The sequence below is a fragment of the Arachis ipaensis genome, chromosome B07, assembly GCF_000816755.2.
Source record: "Arachis ipaensis cultivar K30076 chromosome B07, Araip1.1, whole genome shotgun sequence".
Classification (NCBI taxonomy): domain Eukaryota; kingdom Viridiplantae; phylum Streptophyta; class Magnoliopsida; order Fabales; family Fabaceae; genus Arachis; species Arachis ipaensis.
This window is the reverse complement of record NC_029791.2, coordinates 47,767,750-47,782,638: the sequence shown is the minus strand read 5'-3', so window position 1 is coordinate 47,782,638 and position 14,889 is coordinate 47,767,750.

Here is a 14,889-nt window from a genome sequence, read left to right as displayed (position 1 = left end):
CTCTCACTCTTGCATCTCATGCTAGTGATATGCCCCATGATTTTATTGCTGTCTTGTTGACATGTTGCAGCTGTCATGTCTTCAAGATGCTTTACCCCTTTGTGGCATTATTTATCACTTGCATGTTATTCTCCAAGTGTTGTTTCTTTGAGTTTAATGTTTTTTCTTTTCCTTTCTTTTTCAGGATGGCCACCAAAAAGAGCAAGGAAAAAGCGTCAAAAAAGTCGCCTACCAAGAGGGCACCTCAGAGGTTAACCACCAAGGCGCACCATGCACCTAAAGCTAAACCCCTCTCCAAGAGGGTGAAAAAGATTATTCATATTGATGAGCAAGAGAAGGGCAAACCTGAGAAGGACCCCACAAGGTTTCCCAACCGCTTTTGTGAGCTCATGTTCCCCGCTATGGTTGAAAGAAATTATCATTCTGAACATCTCCTCGCCCCTCCGGAGCACATCGTTCAGTTTGTGATGCCCCGCATTGAGCAACGACAATGGGGATTTCTAATGCGGAGACCGCAGAAAGCCAACCTTTCTTGGGTGGTGGAGTTTTACTCCAACTATCACTCCCCTTCTCTTTAGTCAGTTTTTGTGTGCCAGAAGCAAGTCTCCATTTCAGAAAAAGCCATTCAAGGGATACTTAAGGTCTTGCCAGTGGCGGATGGGACAGATAGTTACCAAGAGGTCCTGCTACAGTGCTACACACACAGTTTTGATTGGGATTCGATCCTTGGGGTCATTGCCCAACCGGAGACACATTGGACCCGAGGGAGACTCAGGCCTCGGCCTAAGTGCATTGATGCACGTGCGCTTACTGTGGAGGCTCGAGCGTGGGCCCAAATCTTATCCCACTACGTGCTTCCAAGTACTCATGAATCATCCATCACAGCGGACTTAGCCCTCCTTGTTTGGTGCATACTCACTGAGAGGCCTGTCAACATTGCTCTCCTCATCCGACAGGCAATGGGTCGTGTCCATGCTAAGGGTAACCTCCCATTTCCCACCTTGGTAACAGATTTGGTTGCTGCTGCTGGTGTTCCCCACGAATCTACGGACATGAAGGCGATAATTCCGGCGAAGGGCGACATCGTCCTGAGCGGAAAGTATCTTCAGCTTCCTGTGGATACCACAAGCCTTGACATGGCTATCCCTTCCAACATTCCTACCACTCATCAGCACCACAGAAATCCTCCCACCAACTGCTTGTTGAGCTCACTGAAAAGGTAGACCGATATGAGCGGCAGAACAAATGCCGATTTGCTTACTTGAAGAAGCTTTGGGGTTGTACTAACCCGCCTATGGAGGAGCCGGATATTTCCACATCCACTTCAAACCCAAGTGAATCGAGTACTCAAGAGATGGATAGTGGAAGTGGTGACACAATCCCACCTTGCGCATCACCAATAGCACGGAGGACCGTGCAAATTTCTAAGTGTGGGAAGGTCGGTTACCGACTTCTGTAGGTAACAACCCTTTCTTTTCAACACCCATAATTTTAATTGCATGGCTAGTTTTTGTATTTGAACACTTTTTGCATGGTAGTTGGTTCTTGTTAGGACTACTTGGTTAGGGTGATGACTTCTTTTCCAAGAAATCATCTTTAGAGCACCCTACCAATTTGGAAATTTTTTTTGTTAAACTTGCTTGAAGAATTTATCTTGGAACATGGTTTTTGTGCTAAGAACACAAGCATGTGAGTTTTGAGCCCAATTGCGTGGTCACATCTTATAACCATTATTTTTTCTTCTTGTGTGATTATTCTCTTTCTATGATTGCAATCCTTGATTTGTTTGATTCTTTACATCCATTATTCCATGTATACATGCATTTATATGATTGAGGCCATCATTTTAGTTAGCTCACTTACGCAAATAGCCTACCCTTCATCAACTATTGCTATCCAACTTTGAGCTTATTTTAATCCCCTTTGTTCTTAATTTCAGCACATTACAAACCTTTAAGCAAAAAATAATAAATTCCCTTTATTTGGATCTTTAATTAGCTTAGGCTAGTGAGTGTGTGTATCATTCAAGTGTGGGAAAACTTGGGACATTAGTTGAGATAAAAGTGTATTTTGAGTTTTTCATTGAAAACATTGGGAATTGGGTACATACTCGTGTATGAATTATGTTTAAACCATATGCATTGATACCTTTGTATATAATTACATTAAAAAGAAAAAGAGAAAAACAAAAGAAAAATAAAAAGAATATATATACATATATATATATATATATATAGAAAAGAAAAAAAACAAATAGAAAAAGAAAGAAAAAGAAAAGCAATAAAAATGGGACAAAATGTCCCAAAGTAAAGTTCAATAAAAAAATTCAATGCATATGTGTGGTGATCAGAAAGAGAATGCATGAGTGTGTGAAAAAGTGAGAATCATGGGTAGTTAGGTTGTTTATTAGAACTATAAAGGTTATTGTATGTGTTAGGTGAGAGCTTAAATCAAAGATTCAAATTTCAAGCTCACTTAGCTATATATAACCTTACCTTGACCCTAGCCCCATTACAACCTATGAAAAGACCTCATGATATATGTATGCATGCATTGAATAATTGTTGATTGTTAGATGAAAAACAAATCTTAGATAGCATGATTAGAGGAGAATTGAGTGGTCAACCCTACACACTAGAGCGACTAGAGCGGATACACTTCCGGTGAGGGTTTGATGCTCAACTCCTTGTTCCAGGCTTTCACAAGCTTTCTTCATGCAAGTTATGTACTCTCCATTTTGATATTGGAATTGGTAGAGTTCATGAATTATCTTGTCATTTTGGCCCTATGTGCTCATACATGTTCTTGGAAGTTGATTCACTTTTGACAAAGTAGATAGAAGCATTCGCATTAGTTGCATTCATGTAGGTAAATTGCATTGCATAAACCTCACTCTCCTATGATTCTTTGGTCTTTTAATTTCTTTTAGCATGAGGACATACTTGGTTTAAGTGTGGGGAGGTTTGATAAACCCCAATTTTAGGGTTTATCTTGTGTAAAATTTGGGGGTTTTTATCAATATTCTTTCAAACTTATTCATATAAAATGCATAGTTTTGTGTCTCCTTCCTTATTTTGCTTCATGGTTGAAAATATACTTCTTTGACCTTAAAAATACTATATTTTAATCCTCTTCTATTACCGTTTGATGTCGTGATATGTTTGTTAAGTAATTTCAGAGTTTATAGGGCAAGAATGGCCTAGAAGAGAGAAAGGAAGTATGCACAAGTAGAAGGAACATGAAGAATGGAGCTTTGGAGAGTTGGCTGCGACGCGCACGCGTGGCTGACACGCGCACGTGGAAGCATGTTGCTGGGATTGGCGCGCAAAAGTTGACGCATTCGCGTGGCTGAGCAAAAATCCCATCGACGCGTATGCGTGCCTGACGTGTACGCGTGGCTTGCAAAACTCAGTTGACGCGTACGCATGGTCGATGCGCACGCGTGATGCTCGGCACGTGACTTCATTAGTGAAATCGTGGCTGGCAATTTTTGAAGAGCTCCAGGCCCAATCTGAGCTGAATTCTGGAGGGAAAAGACCCAAGGAACTAAGGAGAAAGGGGGGATTCACACATTAGGGAATTTTTGGCTAGTTTTTTAGTTTATGTTTCTAGAGAGAGAAATTCTCACTTCTCTCTAAGTTTTAGCCTTCTCAATTTTAATTTTACTTGGATCCTTTGGTTAGATCTGTTTTGAATTCAATTTTATGTTGCTTTAATTTGTAGATCTCATTGTCCTACTCTCATTTAGTGTTCTTGTTATTCTAGTTATTTTGGATCTTAGATTTGGATCTTGTTTACATTGATTTCTATTAATGAATTGAGGAATTTCATGTTCATTGTTGTTAATTGCTTTATTGTTGTTAATTGTTTGTAGTAGATAGCTTTAGTTTGAATTCTCTTCTCAATTTCATAATGTCTTTCATTATTGCTCATCAAATGTTTGAGAAAATTTTAATTGTAGTTATGGAGTAGATTTTCACTCTTAGCTTGGGGTTGGGTAATTGGAGACACTTGAATTGTCAAAGTCTTTTGTTGATTGACAATTGAAAATTGCTAGTTGATTTGAATGCCACTAAAGCTAGTCTTTCCTTAGGATTTGACTAGGACTTGTGGACTCAAATTGATTATCTCCACTTGACTTTTTTTCATAGTTAGAGGTTAATTAAGTGGAGCAATAGCCAATTATTGTCACAATTGATGGAGGCAATGATGATAGAAATTCTAATTCTCACCCCTAGCCAAGGATTTTACATTGATTGATTGTCAGTCACCCTTGTTAGTTTAATTTCTTGGTTTCCTTAGTCCAATTGCTAGTTGCTCATTGTTTTAATTCAAGTTCATTTACTTTTCCTGTGTATAACTCCAAAATACCAAGAGAACTCCTAACCAATGATGTGCATCTTAGGACAACTCATAGGGAAAACGACCCGGGATTCTACTCCCGTTATTGAATTTGAGTTGTGGTGAAACATTTTCTAAATTTGGTGCGGGATAGCTTGTTGGTTTAGACTATACTCACGACAGAATTTATTGGTAAATTCTAGATCGACAAATATCCCACATCAGATTATGTAAATGGTTGGTACTAATATGTATAGTTGATATGTAATGCAAATTAATGATTGGGTTGAGAATTGTGTGAATTTGTATGTTTGGTGTGTTGAGAATTTAATGAATTAGATAATGAATATTGGTTTGTGGGATATGTATTTAAATTGTGAATTTGGGCCGGAGACCGTGAATCTTGGGCTGGAGGCCGGAAAGAAGTAAGTAAGGTAAGTGATGTGTGTATTGTGTGATGACATATGAGATTGAGTGGAATTGTGATTGTTGTTATTTGGTTACAATGGATTGTATGGATTATGTGGTTATTAGTTTTGAGGGAGGAATTTATGTCTTTGTTGATAATGCATGTGAGATGTATATGATGATATGAATTTATAGGTCTTGGGGGTTGATGGAATTGGTATTGTTGGAACTTTAGATGTGGAATGAAGTATATGATATGGTATTTTGTTTGAAATTGTGTTATTTGATTGAGATTGGTCAAAATGGTGGATTTGTGGATTGTAAATTTATTGAGAATGTTGAAAATAGGAGTTGAGGAGGCTTGAGGTCGATTTTGGTAAGTTTGGGTTGGTTTTGAAAAGGTTTGAAATTGGTTTGTGTTAAAAATTTAGTTTTTGTTGGTTTTTATGAAAGTTCTGATTTTGGTCTACTTTGATAGAGCATAACTTGGTCTCTGGATTCCTGATTTGTATCAAACTTATTTAGAAATAAAATTGGATCCGAGATGTTTATGTCGTTTGAAGAACGAGTGGAAAATGATTTAAAACGAAAAAGTTATGCCCGTCGGAAGTTTGGGGTTTGGAAATGTAAGCATGCAGTTTTTTTAAACTTAGTAAAATTTTTGATAAAACGTGCTCCGACACGCACGCATGGCTGACACGCACGCGTCACTCACGATTTTTACTCTCTCACACATGCGCCTGGCTGACGTGTACGCGTCACTGTATTGATGCAAGTGCCCAGTAGAAAATCCAGAGAGTTGCACTGGAACTGTGCTGGTCTTGTGCGAGGAGCACAAAACGCACCCACGTGTACGCGTGGCTGATGCGCACGCGTCACCCTACCTCTCTACTTCCCATGCGTGCGCATGGACGATGCGCACGCGTCACTCTATTTTTCCGCCTTCCACGCGTGCGCATAGGCGACATGCACGCGTGATCCCGTTTTCACCAACAACTGATTTTTGAGTTTTCAAAGCCGAATTTCAGACTTCTAAGCCTCCATTCTTACCCTTTATGTCCTAAATTCTTATAGTATGCCTAGCGATGGGAAGAGGCTAGGAGACATGGTAACTTGTGGATGAAGTAGGGGAGAGTCAATGATGAATTATGATTAAAGACAATTGTATGGAGTGTTGATGATGATAGTGGAAGTGCTTCATATGCCACGAGCTGAAGGCCTGTAATTGTTAATAAGTTGTGGCTGTTTATGGATTGTATTATGAGCCGGATGGCTGTGATAAGAATTGAACTAGGGCTGAGTATGTATATGTATATGATTAATGATTAAATGATTATGATTGATTGAGGAAGCTTGAACATGTGGCAAGTATGCCGGAGATGCATATCTGATTAATGAATGAATATAGTAAATGAATAATGATGGAAAATGTTGAATGTGATGTGTGACCCCGGGTAGTAGGCAGTGGCGTTGTTCAATTGCTCTAGGTATGAGATGGGGAAGAAAAAATATGATAAATGAGTTTAATTATGGAGTTTTGAATGAATGTATGCTTGTGATACCTGGGTAGTAGCAAGGGTCGTGGTTCGTCCCTCTTGCTCCGAGTCATTATTTGAGAATTGGTAATAATGAAGAGTGGTTATGAATGAATGTGTATTTATGATACCTGGGTAGAAGCAAGGGTTGTGGTTCGTTCCGCTTGCTCTAGGTTAATGTTTGAGATTAGATAACAATGACGATTGATTTTAAACTGAATGAATGTATGTTTTGAGATCTTGGGCAGTAGCAAGGGTTGTGGTTCTTTCCACTTGCTCTAGGTTAGAAATTGTGATACCTGGGTAGTAGCAAAGGTTGTGGTTCGTCCCACTTGCTCCAGGTCAGAGATTGTGACGCCTGGGTAGTAGCGGCAGTAATGGTGATTTCACTCGCTCCAGGTTGAGCTTTTAAACACCCACCTGGGTAGTAGCCGCAGAAGTGGTTGTTCTACTGGCACTGGTTTAAGCGGGAAGTAGCAAAGGGGTTGTAGCTCAAGCCCACTTGCTCCGCATGGGTGTTTCTATCCATGGTTATCTGCCATGACGTGTCGAGTTGGCTATATAACTGATAGATGATATCATCAACCATATGGAAGGCATACATTATTTGCATATGTTTGAATTGTTTGGGTTTGCCTATTTGTTTTGGATTGTGATATGATATATGGTATGTTATTTGATTATGTGCTACTTGTTCTACTTGTACCTTATTGTGTATTACTTGCCTGTAATGCTTGTGTTTGTACAACTGAGAGGTTCCTCATGCTAGTGTCGATTAATGCTGAGGGCTGTTCTTGTTGAGGTGGAGTAATGATATGATTAATTTAAAATGATGACTATTGAATGAGGTAATTTGAGCTCCCTGGGTGGACACAGTGAAGTGATTTCACTTGCTCCAAGAGAGGATATGAAGTATTGATATAGAATTGCTGAGACATAATAACTAGTGATGGTTTTGTTTATGATTCTGATTTTGATTCGTTGGAGAGTTAGAAAGTTGGAAAGCATGAGGAAGATGAAATAGATTTAGCATTCCCTTATGACAATTGCCTATTTATGGATTAGCGAGAACATAGGATTAATATTTGGTGAAAGAAAGTTTAGGATGCTTAGTAAGTTTTTATTACAATGTATTGTATTTATTTGGCACTTTTACCGTACTGGGAATACATGGGTCAAGGGTTCTCATTCCGTATATATCTCTTGTTTTTCAGATATAGGTCCAGGTGCTCAGAAGTGAGCTGTGGTTCATCTGAGAGATGGCGAAGATCTTTATACTCTCTACTTTTTATTTTTCTTAGAACCTCTCCACCTTTATTTTGAAAAGCTTATATTATGTATTGAACTCTTTTGAACTTTTCTATAGAGGCTTTTAATGTTTCTTTTGGGAGAGATTAGGAGATACTGTTGTCAACTACTGTTATACTGTACCCTAGCCGGCCTAAACTTCGCGGATCGCGACTAGTGGCTATCTACTTCTGTTATATATCTATGTACTGTCCTTCTCTTATTCTCCTTAATGCCTTTATCTGTATATTGTTTTCGACTTCACGCTTTATCTTTTAGTTGTCGATGCGTGAGTGATAGTGATATGACTTCGTGATTTTATTTTTACTCTTTTCAGTCTTCTCGATTAATACTCTTTTCAAACTTATTTATAATTATGTATTATAAATCCCCTTTGAGAGTCGTTGAAGAAACTGAAGATTGATGGTTTAGAAATTATAGTAAGCTCTCGTTGCAAGTATAGTTACTAAACCAAGCAATCAACCTTTCTTACAAAAGTTTTGGTTGTCACAAATAACAAACCCCTTTAAAATTGATAACCGAGTAGTTAAACCTCGGGTCGTCTTCTCAAGGAATTGCAGGGAGGTATGTTCTTATTATTGGTTATGCAAAGGTATGTTTTGGGGTTTTGGATTAAGGTAAAAAGTTAGTTGAATGACAAGTAAAATAAAATAATAATAACTGTAAAATAAACTCTTGGCAAAGTATGAGAAATTGGAAGTCCAAATTAGTTATCCTTCTCAATAATAAAAAAGATTGAATCTTAATTCCACTTAGTTGACCCTTACTAAAGCAAAGGAAAGTCAAGAGACTAATTAGTTTGATATTCGAATCCTATTTATTTCCTAAGAAAAGGTTGGGATTATTGAAGTTCAGTTCAATTAGCAAAGATAACAGTAATCAGTTATGTTGAGATAAGATAACTCCTGAGTTACTGATTTCTTAACCAAGACCAAAAGGGGAAAAAGTAAAATTGCTGGGAAAAAAATGTTTTCAGATTGGAAGCAATGGTGACATAAATAAAAGAGAGCAATAATAAACTGAAATACCTCAAATAGCATTAATTCAAATAATCTGGAACATAGAAGAATTCATAAATTAAATGGTAAAAGTAATTAATCAACTAAAGTAATGGAATGAATAAAAGTGAAAGGGAAGCTTAAAGTAAAGGAACATTAAACCTGGGATCGAGAGTTACTCCTAAAACTAAGAGAAATCCTAAATCCTAAGAGAGAGAGGAGAGAACCTCTCTCAAAACTAAATCTAAATCATGAGAAGTAACTAAATTGGCGAGCTCTCTTTTAATGGATGCATTCCCTCACTTCATAACCTCTGGTCTATGCCTTCTGGACTTGGATTTGGGCCAAAAAGGGCTTCAGAAATTGCTGGGAGCATTTTCTGCAATTTCTGGTGCGTGGCCTCTGTCACGCGTCCGCGTGGGTCACGCGGTCGCGTCATTCGGAGCTTTTCTTGTCACGCAGTCGCATCAGTCATGCGGCCGCGTCATATGTATTTTGCTTAAGTCGCGCGGTCGCGTCAGTCATGCGGCCGCGTCGCTGTTGATTCGCGCTTGGCATGCGTCCGTGTCGCCCATGCGATCGCGTGGATTCTAGTTTCTTTAGAAACTCCGTTTTGTGCTTTCCTTCCATCTTTGTATGTTTTCTTTTTCATTCTTTAAGTCATTCTTGCCTTAGAAGATCTGAAACTACTCAACACACTAATCACGGCATCGAATGGAAATAAAGGTAATTAAAATAATTAATTTTAAAGCATAAGAAACATGTTTTTCACATTATATATATATAGCCAAGCCTTAGATAGTGATAAAGTGCCTTTACAATTGAGATGGGAGAGAAAAATATTTTAAAAACTTGTAAGACAATTAATAATTTAAGCAGAGATATATGTTAATGAGCTATTGAACCCTCACTGGATTTTGTATTTACTCTCTAATCACTCAGTGTTTATTGGGTTAATCACTCTATTCTTCTTTTTATTCTTTCTTTCTATAACTTTGTTCTTCATCTAACCAATCAACAATCATAGAATATAGTCATACCAAAAATCATGAGGTCTTAAGTAAGGTTGTAATGGGGCCAAGGTAAAGGTAAGGGTATATGTATAAGGCTAAGTGAGCTAATAAGTGAATCCTTAATTAGACTAAGATCTCACCTAACATACATACTTTCTAAATCCAAGGTAAAAAGTAAGGTTAAAGTGGTGGAATGTCATGCAATGCAATCTAATCTAAATGCAACTACCTAGATGAATGATGCATCATGCAATTTTAGTTTTTATTTACTTGAATATAAAGCTTGCATGTAGTTAAATTAATTCACATTCTCAAGGAGTCATGTATATATATATAGCCAAGCCTTAGACCTTTCTAAATCAAAGCTTCTTTACCTATTTTCCATATTTTCTCACTTTCGATGTTACATGCTCATATCTCAATATTTATTTTTATCCCATGTGCATTGCTTTATTTTGCATTTGGGGGATTTTTTTGTGTCCCCTTTATTCAAATATTGAAAAATAATAAATTTTTTTTATTTTTTTATTTTTTTTATTTTTTTAATGCACATGGTAATTTAATTTCTTTAACTTCACATGAGGATGTTTCCCAAAAATTCTTATTTTGAAACATCTTTATTCTTTTTCAACCTTCTACCCTTTCGTTTCTATCATCCATGTTCCCAATAGGTTTCCCCACATTTAAACAATTACACAATTTCTATCTTAAGCTAGCCAAGGATTCAACTTGGGACTTCTTTATTTGTTTTCCCGCTTAAGGCTAGTAATGTGGTTATAAAACAAGAGGGGATTTAAAGGCTCAAGAGGGCTAACAAGGGTGATGTAAAAGGTAGGCTATTTTGAGATAAGTGAGCTAAAATCAAATAATGGTCTCAATCACTCTCTTGGTATGTATATACATTCTATAATCGGACATATAGATTAAAACAAAGCAAAGAACACCAGAATAAACAAGAAGGGCGAAACACACAAGAAAAAAATTATGGTTTGAATGTAACCATACAATTAAGCTCAAAACTCACGGACTGTGTGTTCTCTAGCTCAAACATCATTTATCAATTATGTATGTCATGCAGGTTTAGTTAAAAATTCCCATTATTCTCAATGTAAAACTTAAGGTGGCTTTAAAGTTCTAGTGTTTCTCCTTGATGAAATGTTGTTTAATTAACTAACATGTAATGCTATATATACAAGGTGTGGGTTGTTTTGATTCTGTTAAAGTCTCTAGTTTACTTCTTTTTTCTTTTAAATCTATTCCGAGTTATCTTATGCTAAAAGGGTAAACTATACTAATCAATCCACAATTTCTATAACTAATAAGTTAGAATTGCAACTAAACTAAGTGGCTAAAATATGAACTGAAAATGCAAAATGCAGAAATAGAGTATAAATACATGAAAATAGCAATGTATAAGTACTGCAAAATAGAAATAAAAAGAAAAATACAGAAAAATAGCAAAATAAATAAAAAGAGTATGTAGTGGTTCACCAAAAAAGAACGCCAGAGATGGCGACCTCCCTACACTTAAAATGTAGCATCGTCCCTGATGCTCAGTCATGCTGGGTATGAAGGAGTGTCATCACTGGAAGGATGTGTGGCAGGGGTCTCTCTGGTGGCTGTCTGAGCATCCGACTGCTGTAGAGGAGGGGCTGTCTGAATAGGGATCTCAGGGTCTGCAGCCTGGATCTGATGTGGGGTCTCCTGCTGGTGTGTTGCCTGTTGGGTGCCTGCCTGCGTTGCCTCCTGCTGTGGATGAGTCGCAGCCTCGGGCGCATCCGCCTCCTCCTCAGATGCCTCGGATGGTGTGTCAGGCTCGGAGGGGATATCGCCAGAGCGTATCATCAGCTTCAGGTGCTCATAGCGTCGCTTGTTGCGATGCTCCATCTGGTCAAGCCATCGAAACAGGCGGTGCACTAGATGATAGATGGGCTCTGGGGCAGGTGGAGGTGCAGTGGTGGTGGAAGGTGTAGCTGTAGAGGAGGAGGGGCCGGCAGATGGTGTGGCAGTGTCACCAAGAGCATTAAGGAATGGAGGTCTGTAGCCCAAGGCCAGAAAGTTCCTGCTGTGCGGGATAATGTTCTTGCATTCTGCAGCAGGTGGCCTCTCATCAGCATCCTCCCAAGGCACGTCAGCTCGACGGCCTAGCTGTGTGATCAAATATGGAAAGGGAAGAGTGCCTCGGACGTGGACCCTGGCCATGTAGAACTGGATAAAGCGTGGTAGGTACAGGTCCTTACCCTCCATCACACACCATAGGAGGGTGATCATAGCGGCAGGTATATTTGTCTCATGAGTACTCGGCATAATGAAGTTGCTAAGTATCTGATGCCACAGCCGAGCCTCATCATTCAAGTATGCCCGCTTGATTCCCTTGGGCATGGTGGTGTTCTGACCCATAATCCAAGGAACGGTTGGGTAAAGGGCTATCCGGGCCTTGACTGCATCCCAATCAAACTTCAGAAAGCGCATGTCTTTCTCAGCTTTCTGATAACCATCTGGCTGATCAGATTTAGGCAGAAGCTTTAGAACATCTTCAATTGCCTCTTCAGTGACCAGAATATGCTTCCTCCTAAGGTTCACTGCATCTAGGGAAGTCTTGAAGTAATTGCAGTAGAATTCCCTTACCCAAGATGCATTGACCTCAGATAGGTTTCACTCCAGAAAGAACCAGCCTCTTTGTTTGATCTGATCTGAGGTGTATTGCTGGAGTTCTTCTGGGATCTTCAGAGTCCTCTCCAGGTATAGGTTCCTGGAGTTTGCAAACACCGGATACTTCAGCTCACAGTATCGGTTTGCAAACTTCACTGGGTCATTAGCAGGGAGCAGCTGGTCGGCCTTCTCCTGCGGGGTGAAGTTTTTCTCCTGCCAGGAGGCATCATGCATGAGATCTATGATAGACATATATGATTCTCCTCTTTTACGTTTGCCAGTGGTAGCCTTTCCTTTTTCCTTTCTCTGGGAATCTGACATCCTTAAAAATAGAAAACCAGGATATAATAAAAACAGGAAAACAAATAGGCAAATAGTCAGAAGAAACACAAAGTGGCAAAGGAGAAGTAAAATGAGGAAAATGAGTTAAGTAAGTGGGCATTAAGGATTGTATAGGAGTTAAAAGTCCGAAAGGAAGAATTCACAATCCAAAATATAATAGAAGGCATGTTAAGTAGGAAAAATTATCAGTATGCCATGGTTAGAATGTTAAAAGAAAGTGAAAAACCAGAAGAAAGATTTTAAAAGGTTAGGTTGGTTAGAATTAAAAAAAAGAGTTCAGGAAACTAGAATTAGTGAGTTAGTGAAAAATGGGTTAAGGTAAGTGGCATAAGGATAAGTTTCTAAATAACAAGTATTCATAATTAGAAGCTATAGGTAGCTCATAACCAAACCAGGAAAACCGGTTGATGAAGATTCAGATAGATATAGAAATAGCAAAAATTAGAATCAAACATCAAAAATGCAATTTATGAACCAGGAGATCAAAGAGAATAAGAATGCGTGCCCGGCATTCATGAATGGGTTTGGGTAAAGCAGAGGAAAGCAGATTTCAAAATGCCAAAACCAAAACATGAATGAAAATATTTTACAGAAATTTGGGCAGCATTCCGGCTAAAATTGGATTGTCCCGGAAAATAAACAGTAATCAAATAGTTCATATGAATTAAAATTAAAGCTTGCAATTACATATAAGGAATATAAACATGAAAATTCAGTGTAAAGAGCAGCATGAAACAAGAAATCATAGCATATGAACATTACAAACATCACAGCAACAGTAGAATTGCAAATTTGATAAAACAGAAACATGAACAGTGCAAGTAAACAGGCCTAAATCCACTAACCACATCCTAGGCTACCTAACAACCTAAAATCCACTACAACATGCATATCTAACTAGCCTAAACATGAACATAAACAAAAAATAATGAAATAACGACTAAGGATAGAAGGGTGGCGTTCGTCGGAACCTGGTAGGCCGAATAAGGATAGTGGGCAGAAAGGTGGCTGGGGGTGGTGGTGACGGCGTCTGGCGCGGCGGCTGGCGGTGGTGGGCACGACTATTCGGGGCAGGAGGAAAGAAGGGATGGGTAATGGGATAGGGGGTAAGAGGGGAAGGGAAGGGTAGGGGTTATAAATTTGAATCCACGCGGCCGCGGGGGGCACGCGGTCGCGTGGCTGGAGCGAAATGGGGGGTGACGCGATCGCGTGGGTGACGCGATCGCATGGAGGGCAAAAAAGATTGAATGAAGCCATCGCCTGGCGCATGCGATCGCGTCGCTGGGATTTGTGCTAAACGCACGAATCCAGCGTCGTTTCAGTGCAACTCTCTGTCTCCTTTGGGGTGTTCGTGCAATCCATGTGACGCGGTCGCGTCGCTCACGCGATCGCGTGGGTCATTTGTGCAAAACGCACAATGGCCGCACGATTCCAGCCTAACTTTCTGGACGTTGGATCTTTACGCCGATCTCCAGGTCACGCGGCCGCGTGGATGACGCGATCGCGTGGGAAGTGTATTTTCGCCATTTGACGCGATCGCATGGATGATGCGATCGCGTCGCCCACCCCTTTTTTTTATACAGTATGCAGAATGCAATGATTAATATGAATGCGATGCAAATTTCCAGGTTCAATATTATAAAATAAAATAAAACTTGAAAACAAACAAAACGGAATAAAAATTGAAAAATGAACGATCATATCATGGTGGGTTGTCTCCCACCTAGCACTTTTTCTTCTTGCGTAATGACAACTTCTTCTACTTGTTCTAGTACGAATTCATTCTCTGTCTTGTCCACTGGAGTTTCTAGTATTTTCTTCATGCTACGCTCTTTGTTAGATTGTCCACATGGGGCTGTGGTTGGTCCTTGAATGTTTGAACGTCTAAAAGCTAATTGAATTACTGCTTGCTCCAGTTGTCGAATGGTTGTTTGAAGTTTATTTACTGTTTCCTTGAGGCGAACCTCTGATTCTCGGGGTAATGGATTTGGACATGATACATAGGAAAATGGTGGTGCTTGGGAGTGATTGGATTGGAACTGGGGTAAATAGGGATCATGTGGTGGTGAATGGTGAAGAGAAGCTTGTGAGTGTGGTGGTTTGAGGTTATGTTGAGAGGATGGTCTATAAGCACGGGGTGGGGCTTGTTGGTAGTTACAAGGTTGTCCACCATATCTATCAGCTGGGTATGCATTATGGAATGGTCGTTGTCCATGATATCTTGGAGGGTGTAGTTGCCTAAAGGGTTGATTAGATCCTCTTGGCTCCATCCATCCTTGATTGGTCTGACCT